We start from the raw sequence: 13,668 nt of genomic DNA, 5'->3' as shown, positions 1-13,668 counted from the left end.
ATGGGCTGGTTTAGCCCCAGGATGTTGGGAGCAGGCACCTCCATGGAGGAAACGAATTAACAGTGCACCATCATGGAGGAAGCTAATGAAAAGTGCTTTGCCATGGATCACTGCGAACACACTACCACCAGGGGGGAAATTAGGGCGTAGACATCAATAAAGCGCCATCCTACAGGCATTAGGGAAACCAGAGGCGGCCATCTGCAACATAGTGGGGGTTAAGACCACTTTTGAGTGAGATACAGATAGCCAGAACAATTTACAATAAGGGGCAAATCTAGGGCACTGAACAAACTGGAGTTAGAGTTTGCCGCTGCTGCTGTCATTAAGAACGTAAGGGGATGTGTTGCATGCTCAAGGGAGGGGGGTTACTAGCTTGAAGCCTGAAGTCCTGGGGAAGAAGTGTGTTGGGGCCTTTCAAAGGCCCACCAGGTTAAGTGGGTTTGCCCGAGGGGCTTATTCCTTAACCCCATAACCAAGGGGCAGCCAAAACAGGGAGCATGCTTTCAGAATGTTCTCACGAAAGGGAGGCTTATTTTCTGCACACTTGTTTGAGCGAAAACCAAATTGTTCACCATAGAGGACCAGTTGAGTTATAGTTATGTTTTTGGCGATTCTAGCAAGAAAGGAATGTTAGATATAGGTCTGTAGTTTGAGTATCTCTGGCAGCCTTTATTGATGTTGGGATACTGCCGGATATTGATGCGTTGCAAAAATCATTCAGTGGTTCCACCAGGTAAGTGATGTTTGACTTAATTGCGCTGTCTGGCCAGGGCTCAGATTTTTCAGCTGAGATGTTTAATTTCTTAGTGATATTAATCAGCTCTTCAGTTGTAATTGTACAGGAACCATAAACCAGGTCCCTCTGTTCTGTCAAAGTCTATGGAATTCAACTAATTGTTCCTGGTGGCCAATCTTGATTTTTACCAATTATATCCTGAAAGGTCCTTGTTAGGCAGAATCCCGTACAGTTCCCTTAGGGAGCACTACAGAAGATTAGGAATACAGGTGAGAGCAATAAATCCCCTTTGGTATCAGTCTGTACCACAAAGATTTAGTTGGTAGCTGTGGCTGAGCAGACTTATCTTAAGAGGGAGATGAGCAGTATTCAGGGTTTACACAATAGGCCTTCAGTACTATGGAACAAGGAAACACTGACCAATGCTTTGTAGTAAAAGAATATATATTTATTTATTTTATACACTTCTAGTAAAACACATCTATCACAGTTCTTAAAGCAAGTTAAATTCGGTCAAAGAAAGTATACACAACTCCCTAGTTAAATTGTAGACAAGTTTGAGCAAGAGTGAAAACTGAGCAAAACGGCACAGTGCAAACCAAACACAAATGTCACTCTAGCAATTTCTCACAAGGGAGGGAAAGCACAAGTTATGCAGAAATACCTCCTTACACACCTTAGCGACACTTCCCATAAGTTTGTGAACCAGTTTAAGCAAGACAGTGCATCAGTAAAACAACTACTTAAATGAAAACTGAGCAAAATGGCATTTCACAAGGTTAAAAGTGGGAAGGAAAGGGTGGTTATAAGAAGTAGGTGCACCAACACATTTCTAGTTGAGAAGCAATCTAGAGAAGGCAGTTCTAACAAATTTAGCCAGAGTCAGTAGGCCTATGCCAGAGTCAGTGGTACAGGGCAAGGGCCCAGGAGCAAAATGTTCTTGTAGCTGCAGTCAAGTCTTTGGTTAACGATTCGAAAAGGTGGATGCAGAAGGTGAAAGACAATGTTAAAAGAGAGGTGCGGCCAACCCAACAGGTAGGTAAAGGATTCAAAACACCTTTAGCACTACCCCGCAGAAAGGGCGGCCTGGCGGAACAATGTACCTTAGAAATGAAGAAGTGGCTCCTGCGGTGGCGGTTGTTCCTGGTAGTTCCTGCAGTTTGGGGATCCAGCAGAGGAAGAGAAGCTCTCGTCGTGGAGGAAGGTTCGAGTTACTGCACTACCCAGGGATGAAACCAGCCGTGGTGCTGCCCGACGAATAAAAGGTTCGCACTTTTAAATCGCGGTCCGGGTGGACTGGTGCCTGGCTATCCGGTCTCCTAGTACGGGGTACTGGCGATTCGACCAAGGCAGGTCCGGGAAGGGGATTGGCGAACCGGTTGGCCCCACCAGCTCAAGGGAAGAAGGCTCTTGCAGATGAAGATCTTCTCTCGTTGTGTGGAGAAAAGTGGTGAGACGCTGCAGCAGGGCTTCACCGGTGGTTCAGTCGCTGCAGGTGTCTTTGGCTTCTCTCTTCTTCGGCTTCTTACTTCCAGTGGTGACATCTTGCTCTTCCAGTCCTCAGGACACTGCTTTTATGCAAAAAGATCCCCATTCATACAGCCTAGCTGTCACTCACACAGTGGAGTGGTCATCCTGGCGGGAGACCCTCCAGCCTATCAGGATAGAGTGAGACATGGATTGCTGAGGCAACCCTGCCCAGGGGTCCTACTCCCCCTCCCACACAATGGACCCACCACAGACTTAGTGGCGCTGAAAGGAGGGCTCCTCGGTAGAAGCCCGCCAATAGGACAAACAAAGGATCCCCGACCTGGGTTAGGAGTTTAGAGAAAGACACGAGAAAGAAGTTATATTAAAGTTCTGGCAAATAAAACCTACCAGAGTAAAGTTAATATTAAAATACACCGGCGGTATGTTAGAGGCTGTCAGAAAATGTGGTAGCCTCGAACAATGGGAAAATCGCATAGGAAAATGTTTGCGGTTCAATATTCACGGTAGTAACCACTGCCAAAAGCCAGAAACTTTTGAGAGAGGGACTGTACGGTACCCTCTCGAAAATGAACATAAGGGAAAAACTATTAACCCTTCCCAGTACTTCCATAGTAAAATGGGTCGTACTGGTTTAGTTCACAAAAATTGCCTAGTAAAGTCAATGGGGACTTTACATGCCCTGGGAGACAGTAGTCAGTCCCAGGGTATGGAGCCTATGTTTGGGGGTCGCTACAACACCCCTTGTCACTGCACGGAGGGTGCTGTGTAACACATGTGAATAAAGATGGTTCCTATGGAGGTGAGAGAAACCCCATAGACATTAAACACAAAAATAGCCTAGAACACACATAGCAAAAATGCCTAAGAGTGGGAAAAAGAGTCTCACTCTTAGCAGGAGAAAAAAACAAACCCTTCAAATCCAGCAAAGCTGCTCTGGGACTCTATAGGTAAGGGAAATTAGCCATAAAATGAGAATTCTCCCTAACAGTCCTAGGAAGAAATTTAGCACGTTCCTCTGATGGTTCGAGATGATTAGTTTGTGTGATTACAAAATTTGGAACTCACACATACTACAAGGTGATCATTAATTACACCCCCTGATGAACCGTCGTACTGTAGACAGGGAAACATGTGTCGGGGAAAGGGGAAAACAATGCGTAGATGTCAATGAAATATGTTTGGAGTGAATACAACAGTATTTGAGGTATCACCCAAACTGACCTTTTACAATTGACCTTTTGCACAATTTACCTAATTATAGTCGTCCTAATTGACCTTCTGCACAATTGACCTTTATATTATTTTAGTTATTTTATATATGTATTGGGTTGGTTTTGGATTATAAATAATATAAGGGGATTGGGTGAGGGGTTGCGGGGGTTTGGATTGGCTACGGGGTTGCGGGGGGTTTCCCCCTGCATATATGTCCTAATTGACCTACCAAATTAGGTAAATTCTCCTGAGGTCAATTCTCCTGAGGTCAATTGTGAAAAGGTCAATTAGTATACAACCATTTCTGAATGAAGATGAACTTGTACTCATGTTTACATTGAATGAAGCCAATTCAACGGTTTCGAAAATGGAATAATGTCAGTTGGATGAAGATAATTCAATTTAAAGAAAATAATAAATTCTGAGGTGAATCAAATTTCTGTGTAATATGAAATTATTTGAGCGAACCAAGAGTTAACGCAATCAATTCAATCAAACAAAGGAGTGCGTAAGCGCAAACAAATGGTCTCAAAACTCCAAAACTCAATTCTGATAGAGTTCTGGTCATCCTTGGAACACAGAGACGGTATTCTGCAGCACGTACCAATCAGTATATAAACACAATACAATTGACCGGGTGTAGCGCCACAGCTGCCAAAGGCTGAACATTCTCACACAAAAATACAGACCTGCCTTTGAAATGCACAAGTTCCAATGTCTAGGTGCCAGGTACACAAGAAAAGCTGATCACATTAGATCTTTCAAGTGCACCACTCATTATTCGGCCTTGGACCTACATCAGGGACATGATGCCTGTGCAGCCCTTTGATGTGGATGCCAGGAGGTGAGACTCTTCTGGGCAAGAATGTATCGGATGGTCAAGAACCAATCAGGGAGCTGTCCACTACCAAAATAAGAACTGAAGGGTTAACGCCAGGCAAAACGGAGGTCAATATGCTGGGATCTTCAGTTCAGCTACAGCAGGGAGTGAGCAGGGGTGCAATGGTGCCAACTGCTGGATTCAAGGGTGGTCTATATTAGTAGACATTGAATCCCTGAGGGAACTCCACTTTTTTGAAATGAGTGAAAAGGCCAAAAAAATGAATTCAAGTAATGACCATTTGATCCCCTCTGTCTTCTTTCAGTCTTTAACAAATATTTACAGAAATGTTTGAATTGAAGGTGCTCTTCCACCTTTTCAAAAAAGGCAGACCGTCATCCCTCAAATGACTGCAAAGACTCCAACACATTATTCGTGCATAGTCAACTTTTGAATTAGAAATAACATGGCTAGGCAACCTTTTGTTTGAAATGACTTCCAGATGTCGAGCACTGACAAACGTGATTTGGTCTGGATAACTTTTGTACTCAAAAGGTTGATATACACCCATGGTCTCCAACCAGTGGATTGTGAGTCACTGGTAGCTTGCCAGAGGCTTCTGAGTAGCTCCTTGCATCAAACACCAATATGAGAATTGTGTATTTATTTTGGTATTTGACGTACTGGGGCCTCTTCTCCTCCCTCTCCTCCCTCTCCTCCCTCTCCTCTTCTTGAATCAAACAGTCAAAAACTGTGTGCTCGGTAGAGGAGGGTGTGCATCTGGGCTTGAAGGGCTCGGGGCAATGTCCCAACAAGGGGTTTAACGATCAATAACAAATGTAAATGGGAAATGTGTGTTGTGGCCATTGTCACCAAGAAGTGCAAATAATGGCTGATTACAAAGGGAAGGTGCATAAATTGGCATGCCATGTGAAACAAAACTTGGGCTGTGATGGTTTCAGCCTCAATGTGTGTTTTAGATTTATTTTGGTTAGCATTATTTTGCATGCTGGTAATTGTAGGGTTTGAATCAGAATGGGGGGAAAAAAGCTACAGCTGTAATGTTTTTTGCTCAGCGTGTGTGTGTAGAAAAAAGACAATCCATGTGAATCCCAACTTGCAAGAAAAAAGGTACATCTAGCGGTACGTGTTGCTGTTCATTGTTAATTGTTTTTTATTTGAAGATACTGAGTTCTCTCTTTTAAGGCAGTAGTATCCCAATTGTATTAACGTTTAAGCTGGAATTTGTTGTGACATGGAGGAGCCCACCTCTATGCGTGTCCCAATTCAGGAAATCAAATGCTAATGGCAATTTTACTTTTAAGTAAATGTGGAAAACTATTAGCTGCACTGCATTCTAGGGTGTGTCCATTTCCAAAACTAAGCAAGAATATAAAATGACATGTGCTATCAATGGCAGGACTTACAAAACATGATTTCAGAGTTCTGTTTCAGCCTATGCTTTATGAAACAAGAGTACACATTAAGGGATTCAGTGAGAACATTGAGCAGGGGTTTCTATGTATATATCTTGATATGTATAAGATTAATATAGCTTAAACCTAGTTACTAAGTTCATATCAACCTTTCTTTCGATCTCTGATGGCTCTTGACAATGCGTGTTCCAGATTTCTTCCAAATGACATCTCAGGTTAGGAGAACTGCACAATGTATGTCTCTTTATGTCTTTTTTTGGCTTAGGACAATGCTGGTCTCAGGTTTCCCCCAACTAACATTTCATGTCAGGAGAATTGTACCAAGTTTGCCTTCCTCTTACAGTGGGCCTCATTACGAGGTGGGAGGTAGGGGATTACCGGCACCGGTAAGGGCACTGGTGCCGGTAATCCATTACCTCCCTACTACGAGTTCCCTTTGCCGGTCCTTCCTTAACGCCTGGTTTTTGCAGGCGTTAAGGACGGGACCCGCAAAGGGACTCTAGAGCTAATAACGGTACCGCAATTTGCGGTACCGTTACTAGCGACTTCCCCATTTCAATTGAGCCCTATGTGGGCTCAAAAGGGATGGGGGAATGGCCCTGGTGAATGGGGAATTACTGGTCCCTCTGACCTCGGAATGGACCGGTAATTCCTCCATTCACCAGGGCGGAGTCGGAGGGTTTTGGAGGCAGCCATGGAGCTAATAGCTCCATGGCTGCCTCCAACCTCTTAATGAGGCCCATGTCTCTTGGCTTATGGCAATGCTGGTCGCAGGCCTCCCTCAACTGACATCTCATGTCAGGAGAACTGCACCAAGTTTGCCTTTTAACTCTACTTGTTCAGTATTCAAAACTGTCTTTTGATTGTAGTTGCTCTTTTCAGAGCACCCTCCTGATACTCTGGTACACCAGAGCAATACTCTGCAGCTCGGCAGTACCTCTCCCTATCAGCTGGGCCTCCTTCACCGCGTCTGCCATCCTTCGCGATGCCGCTTCCCTCTTTGCATACTCTGCAGCAGCACACAACCTCCCCTGTAGCTTCAGCTGTGGCCACGGCTTCACTGCCTGCTCCTGCTGCTGCTGATGCTGCTTCAGCCTCTTCGGTTTCTGCTGCGACTTTCTCTGTCCTTACTGCTTCGGCTTCCTCTGCCTCTGCTACTCTCTCCTTAAACGTCTATGTTCCCCTCCTCAGCTGTGAGCACTCCACTGGTTTAGATGTCCCGCGCAGCTGATGAATCTTTGAACAACTAGACTGCACTTCATGTTCAAAGTAACATTTCCTCCACATTGACGCTCTGTCCTTCTTCGTCCCAGCGTCCCTGAAGTTATGGGAATTGGAGTCCCTCTCTGTTCTAAGCTTCTCAGGGCAATGTGAGTTTGGAAATCTATTGGATCAGGAGAGTGTATGTGAACATTGTGTGTAGTAATATTCTGGTCAAGACTCCTATCCAAGTGAAACACTTTATGATCAAGAAATGTTGACTGTAAACCATGCATATCTGAGGAGTAAATGGTATTCCACTGTGGATGTTTTTTATTCACAGGGTTTTGAGTGTTAACTTGGGAAGGATTAGAACAATGACAACATGCCATCAGGTACGTAGGGATTATGGTGTTTTCCTCCCCATATAGACGAGAATACTATGGGCCTCATTACACGGATGGTGCTAAGGGATTACCGGCACCGGTAAGGGCACTGGTGCCGGTAATTCCTTACCGCCCTACTACGAGGTCCCTCAGTGGGTCCCGTCCTTAACATGTGGTCAGACCTTACCTTAAGGACAGGACCTGCTGAGGGACTTCAGAGCAAATAACGGTACCGCTGATTGCAGTACCGTTATTTGCTCCTTCCCCATTCCCATTGAGCCCTATGGGGGCTCAAATGGGAATGGGGAAGGGCCATGGTGAATGGGAAATTACCGCTCCCGCCAACCTTGGAATGGAGCGGTAATTCCGCCATTCACCATGCCGGACTCCGGCGGCAACCATGGCGCTACTAGCGCCATGGTTACCACCATCCATGTAATGAGGCCGTATGTCTTGTATACAACAGTCACCACATCTCCCCGAAAGCCATCTCCTCCCATGTAATCCTCCCTCATAATGCTACCCCTAGGGTCAGGATCAGGTAGTGGCTGCCTTCCCCTGGCCACATGAGAGGAGACTTTAGGCTGGTGATCCGTGATGACTGTTCTTGCTAATAATTGTGCGAAATACCATGTAATTTACAAGTAATTATCTAACACATGGAAAATGCCACCTAGAGAAGGTGGGATAAGCCGGCACTCTGTCAGCACTGCCACTGTGAAACACATATTGATGTCATTGCAAACACTATGTTCTAATTGTCATTTTAAAACATGTTTGTGATGGTGGAGCCTTCAATGTGTTTCAGAGTGCTGTATGTACAAGCCAGACATGGCCCAATGGCCATGCACTAGAATGACCTGCATGATCCTGTAGGGAGATGCAGCGATCCTGTGAGCTGTCCTCTGCGATGCTGCCTTCTTCATAAAGGGCAGACAGGTAGCAGGTTGCCACCCACTATGAAGTCTCCCCTCAACACACCCATATTCTTTTTGCTCAAAATGTTAATATAACAATGTATATATCGTCTGGTTGGGCTGTTATATGATTCGTGCATGTTTCAAGTAATTGTTATACAATGGAATGTTATTTGTTTGTTTGTTTGTTTATTTATTTATAATGCGCTCCCAACCCGGAGGTAACTGGGCACAAGTTACAAGGATATGCATTTACTTAGTTACACATAGTGGCATTACAGTGAGGCAAATAGTTGCATAGATATCATGTTTACAGATAACATACATAATATACATATTGAAAGATTGCAGGACATTCTGCATTGTCAGGTCAGCAGGTTAAATACATACATAATGAGGGCCTATAGGTGCGGTTATCTACAGTGGTAGGTCTTTAGAAGTGATCTAAAGTTTGGTTTCTTTCCTGAATTTGTAGAAAGACTGAACTGTTCGTAGGGTAGTAGGTAATGAGTTCCACAATTGAGCAGACATTACGGGGAAGCTACTGCCCCCTGCTTTTTTAGGGAGCTATGATTTAGACTCTTTTTTGCATATAATTTGATTACATGGTTTCCACATGTTCATTTTTTCAATCTTACCAATTATTTAGAAAAACATTTTTAAGGGTAGCCAACAATGTAGGTTTTGGCTTACTTTTCCTTGGTTGAATTCTGCGACCTGGTATGTGAGCAATTTGCATGAAATGGGAACATGCTAAACTGGCAGTGGATTTTATTTTTTGACAAAGTAGAACATGGTATATGCTGAATGTTTCTAAAACCGTATAACACATTGATTGAAATACTACTCGGATTGTTTTTGCATGTGCAGCCCCAAGAAAACACAAATAAACTATCTTTGTTGAAATCCTGGCTGCAGATGCAGACACACCATGCAACAAAAGGCAATAGATGTACCATTTCCATCCAGTGGGAAACCGATTTATTTCTTCCAGTATAAAAAGAAAATGTGCATCTTTAATCTACGGCGCCCAAGTTACAGTGGGGAAAAAAAAGAGTAAGGTTGAGAGGCATTTTGCAATAATACACACAAATTATGTAAATAATTTAAGCAAAGGAAGCTGTGTGCGATCCTAAAAAGTAGGTAAACTAAACGCTGCGTTTCAAATGCTGTTAGAGGCATCCTTCACAATTGCCAATTATTTGATGAAAAACAAATGTGCTTATAAAGATGATGTAGTTTTGAAGGTTGCTGTGAATCCTATGGCAGAGTCTGTTGTAAGAGATTTTAAAAACTCTCCCAAATGTATGTCTGCCATGTCAGATGTTCAGTTAGTTGCAGACACTATGGCAAGGAGAATATCTGGAATGTGATTGTCTATCTCTGCAAATCTGCCTTTTCCAGAATTGAACCTCCTGAAATCGAAACATTGACCCATCTGACAGTACCTGGGCCCTGTTGCTGTTTCAAGCTAAACACCAGATTACTGAGCACTGGTGGAGAGCATGCAGTGCCAACCTTCACATTAAATGTCTTGATTGGGTTCCTACATTCTGATATGATCGACAATTTTGGAGTCCTCTGATATACACAGTCTAGAGCCAGTGGAAGAGTGAACTCTTCGGGACCAAGTTCCAATTTTGCAAGCCGCACCATTCCAAAGTCAGCCAGTGCATAATCCATATCAATCAGAAGCACTATAGGAGGGCGTTCCTAAATGTAGCAATAACCGTACATAACATTGTTCCTCATGAGCCCAGAGAGAAAGCCATAGACCGTATCAAAGCACCTAGTTTAGACAGAGCGCAGTCAGGAGAACTAGGAAGAATGGGGAGCGCAAGGGGGGTCAGCAACGGACTGAGCTAGTGACAAGAAACAAGCATGGGTAAACACTGTCATATGGTCAAATAATGGGACCAAACTTTGTTGGTTATCCTTCAAAACTCGTCTCCAATTCCATTTTCTCTGCATTGCTTTTAAATCTGTCCATGGGCTTGCACCGGGCTACCTTTGTTCCTTGGTTTCCCTGTTCACCCCTCCTCGACCTCTGCAATCCCAGTTCCTTTCATCTGTCCCTAAACCCCCTTGTGCTCAATCTCGCTTTCGCTCTTTCAGTCTTCTTGCCCCCAAGTTCTGGAATGCGCTACCACAACACATTTGATCTATTCCTTGATACTCTTATTTCATACTTTTCTCAAAAGCTCCCTCCCCTTCACTATGTACTAATTCCCCTGCTTTTGGTTGTAATCTATGATGCGTCTATTTTTTTGTACTGTTTTAACATTTTATGTACAGCGTTTTCGCAAAAGCACCTTATAAATACATAAATAAATAAGATACAAAAATGAGGAGGAAACTAGTGCCCAACCCAAGGAACTCGGGTTTATGGTGGGGGTTGGCGCACATTAGGACCTAAAAAAGGTCAATGGGGGTCATTCCGAGTTGGGCGGTAAGGGTTTACGGGCACCGGTAAGGATGACAGTGCCGGTAAACCCTTACCGCCCTATTTCGAGGTCCCTTAGCGGGAACCGCAAAGGACGTCTGGTCAGACCAGACGTCCGGTTTATAGTCAAAAAGTCGAAATACAAAAAGTCGAAAGTCATAATGTCGAAAACAAAAAGTAAAAAAAAAAAAAATTCAAATGTCTATTTTTGTATGTTTTTTGTTCGAAATGAGGGGTTCCCCACCCAACCCCCCCTTTTTTGTATTTTTTTTTGGTTTTACCCCTTTTTTTTATTAATGAAACCCAAAAAAAAAAAAAAGATACATTCGACTTTTTTTTTTTTTTTACATTTTTGTTATTTGACACTAGGGGACAAGGGCGCTAATAACAGGCCTGCTATGGGCGCTCAAATCGAAATGGGGAATGGTTTACTGAATGGGGACTTACCGGGTCCTCCAAGGTCGGAATGACCCGGTAAGTCCCCATTCAGTGAGACCAGACAGGACCCGTGTTTGGAGGCAGCCATGGCGCTAATAGCACCATGAATACCTCCAAACTCGGAATGACCCCCAATGCCTTTGAAAGGAGCATGCATAAACCAAATGGGGCCTCCTTTCCACCAAGTCACCAGCCACAAGCCCATTTACTCAAGGACCCTTTATGCCAGAGACGATTCTCTGCCAGTATATTCCTAGCCCCAACAGAAATCGGAAATGAACTGGGTTTTGCCATAGAGAACAATGCTGTGGGTCCCCAGTAGAACCCATATCATGTGTGCCACTTAAGGACGCCGCCATGGAGGTCTTCACCGAGAGATTCTGTATATGATATGATAGGTTATTTATAACACACTTAAAACCCAGAGGTTTCTAAGCGCGGATTCAGGGATCGAACCTGTGTTGAACACGTCGTCTGGCTTCCAAGGCGAGCACCTTGCCGCTGAGCTATCCTCCTCAGAGGATATGCTGATTTGCCTGATCACAGTGTCCTGATCCTTATCAATTGAAAGAGCACCGCTATTCAGTTCAGTGCCCCTGCATAGGGCCAGCGGTGGAGATTTCTTAAAAAAAAGAACACATCTATACTCATGATGAAACCATTTGCTGTCGTGATCTTCTGTCTGACGATAGGAAGATACGAACAGCTTCTCCTTGCATTGCAAGTAGCTTGTGAGAAGTCGCCCTTTGAAGTTGGTGAATTAAGTGAAACTACCCACAGGAAACAGTACTGCCAAGTCCAGGTTGACTGCAGTGAACACATTCTCAGGTCCCTTAATTGACTCCCTAGAATATTTTGCTATCACTTACGATGATGACACAAAGGTAAGAGTCCATCTGGCATGAAGGCATGTCACATAACTAACGAACTGCCACGCACCCCATTTTGACTAACCTCGGGTCCAAATCCTCAAGAATCGAGTTCTCTGGAGACTCCCTTATAGCATTTTGGACTGCTTGCAGGTTCATCTTTTCTCACCTCTCTGGGGGACCCTCTCCTGATAAGCTGAACACTTCAGTCAAAGTCTGTGCCTTTAACTGTACTTTCAGCTTTTCCTTACACTTTGAGGGGGAGCGGGTCGAGGGAGCCTTCAGCCAAAAGACTTCAAGTTCAAGCAGGCTTCCCACAACGCCAATTCTACCCAGGGGAGAAACTCCAGATTCAACAGTTGCTGTGCAGATTCAAAGGCTAAAACCTAGTTTTACTTGTATATAAGTGCAAACAAATCCTACCCATTTTTTCGATGATCAGAGGTGTAGACAGGGTAGGGCCTGAGCGGGCAAGGCCCACTCAAAATCCGCAAATGCCCCCTCAGCAGCACTGTCGACATTTACAGAGGTGAATGATCCTGTTTGATTGGCTGCTTGTGGAAGATATGCCACGGAATGGAGTGTGGCCCCTAGCGGCAAAATACACAAGCACTTGCTTTAGAAACACTGAGTGACTTGAACAGTGTGCCCCAGTGTGGAAAAGGTTGTCAGGCACGGCCGGCCCTAGGATTTGCAGGGCCCTGGTTGGCAAAAGCTGTTTGGGGCCCCCGCTTGCATAAAAAGTGACATAAGTGATATTACAGAAAATAATTTTATAGAATTAGTCTTCAATCCGCAACGGTATCATTGGAAGGTAAATTAAAAACGCGTTTTCATCACTAAGGCAGGTGACACACAAACTGAGGTCCAGCATATAAACTGTCACTGTTAATATTTACCAACGTGGAATATCATGAGTGAGGGTTCTTTTTGAAGAAGTAAAAGTGTGAGATGAATATCGGTTTATAGTCATAAAATCGAAAACCAAAATGCCAAAAGTCAAAAAATCAAAAAAATAATGTTAAAAAAAAAACAGTCGAATTTCTTTTTTATTACGTTTTTTATTCGAAATGGGGGGGTTCCCCCCAACCCCCCCCCCTTTTTTTTGTTGTTTTGCTCTTACCTTTTTTTTTTACATGCGGGTCCCAAAAAAGAAATATAAATAAAACATAAATCATTCGACTTTTTTTTTTTCGACGATTATTTTTTCGATTTTTGTGTAATTCGACATTTCTTTTTCGATGTTATGACTGCACACCATGAATATCTTATATAGACTATATTTTGGCTGATAAGCCATAGTGAGATGAAAGGATTTGGCTGGTAGCACACACTTTGGTTAAGTGGAGAAGCCAGGATTTGAGACCAGTTTGCAATTCAGAAACTTGAACTCACCTCTTCCCAGATGCAATTGGTAGAAATATTGTTAGCAAAAGGGATTTTTGAAACTTGAAAATACCATCCGAATGTGGAAGGCATTGCACTAATATGGTGATTGTGTTTTGCTAACTGCAAACGTTTCCCAATTATTTTTATTTATTTATTTGTTTTATTGTGATATTGTTTAACAAGTAACCTTACACATACATTTATTTATGACACATATAGATTATCACATATCAACAAACATCGCATTACATAAAGAACACACAATATATAGAAGAAAAACGACTTCAAAACATATAATGAATGAACAGCCTAAAATACATTAATATAT

This window comes from Ambystoma mexicanum, chromosome 11 (assembly GCF_040938575.1).
Source record: "Ambystoma mexicanum isolate Mex_15411 chromosome 11, UKY_AmexF1_1, whole genome shotgun sequence".
In the NCBI taxonomy this organism is placed as follows: Eukaryota; Metazoa; Chordata; class Amphibia; order Caudata; family Ambystomatidae; genus Ambystoma; species Ambystoma mexicanum.
Note: the sequence above shows the minus strand (reverse complement) of the source record.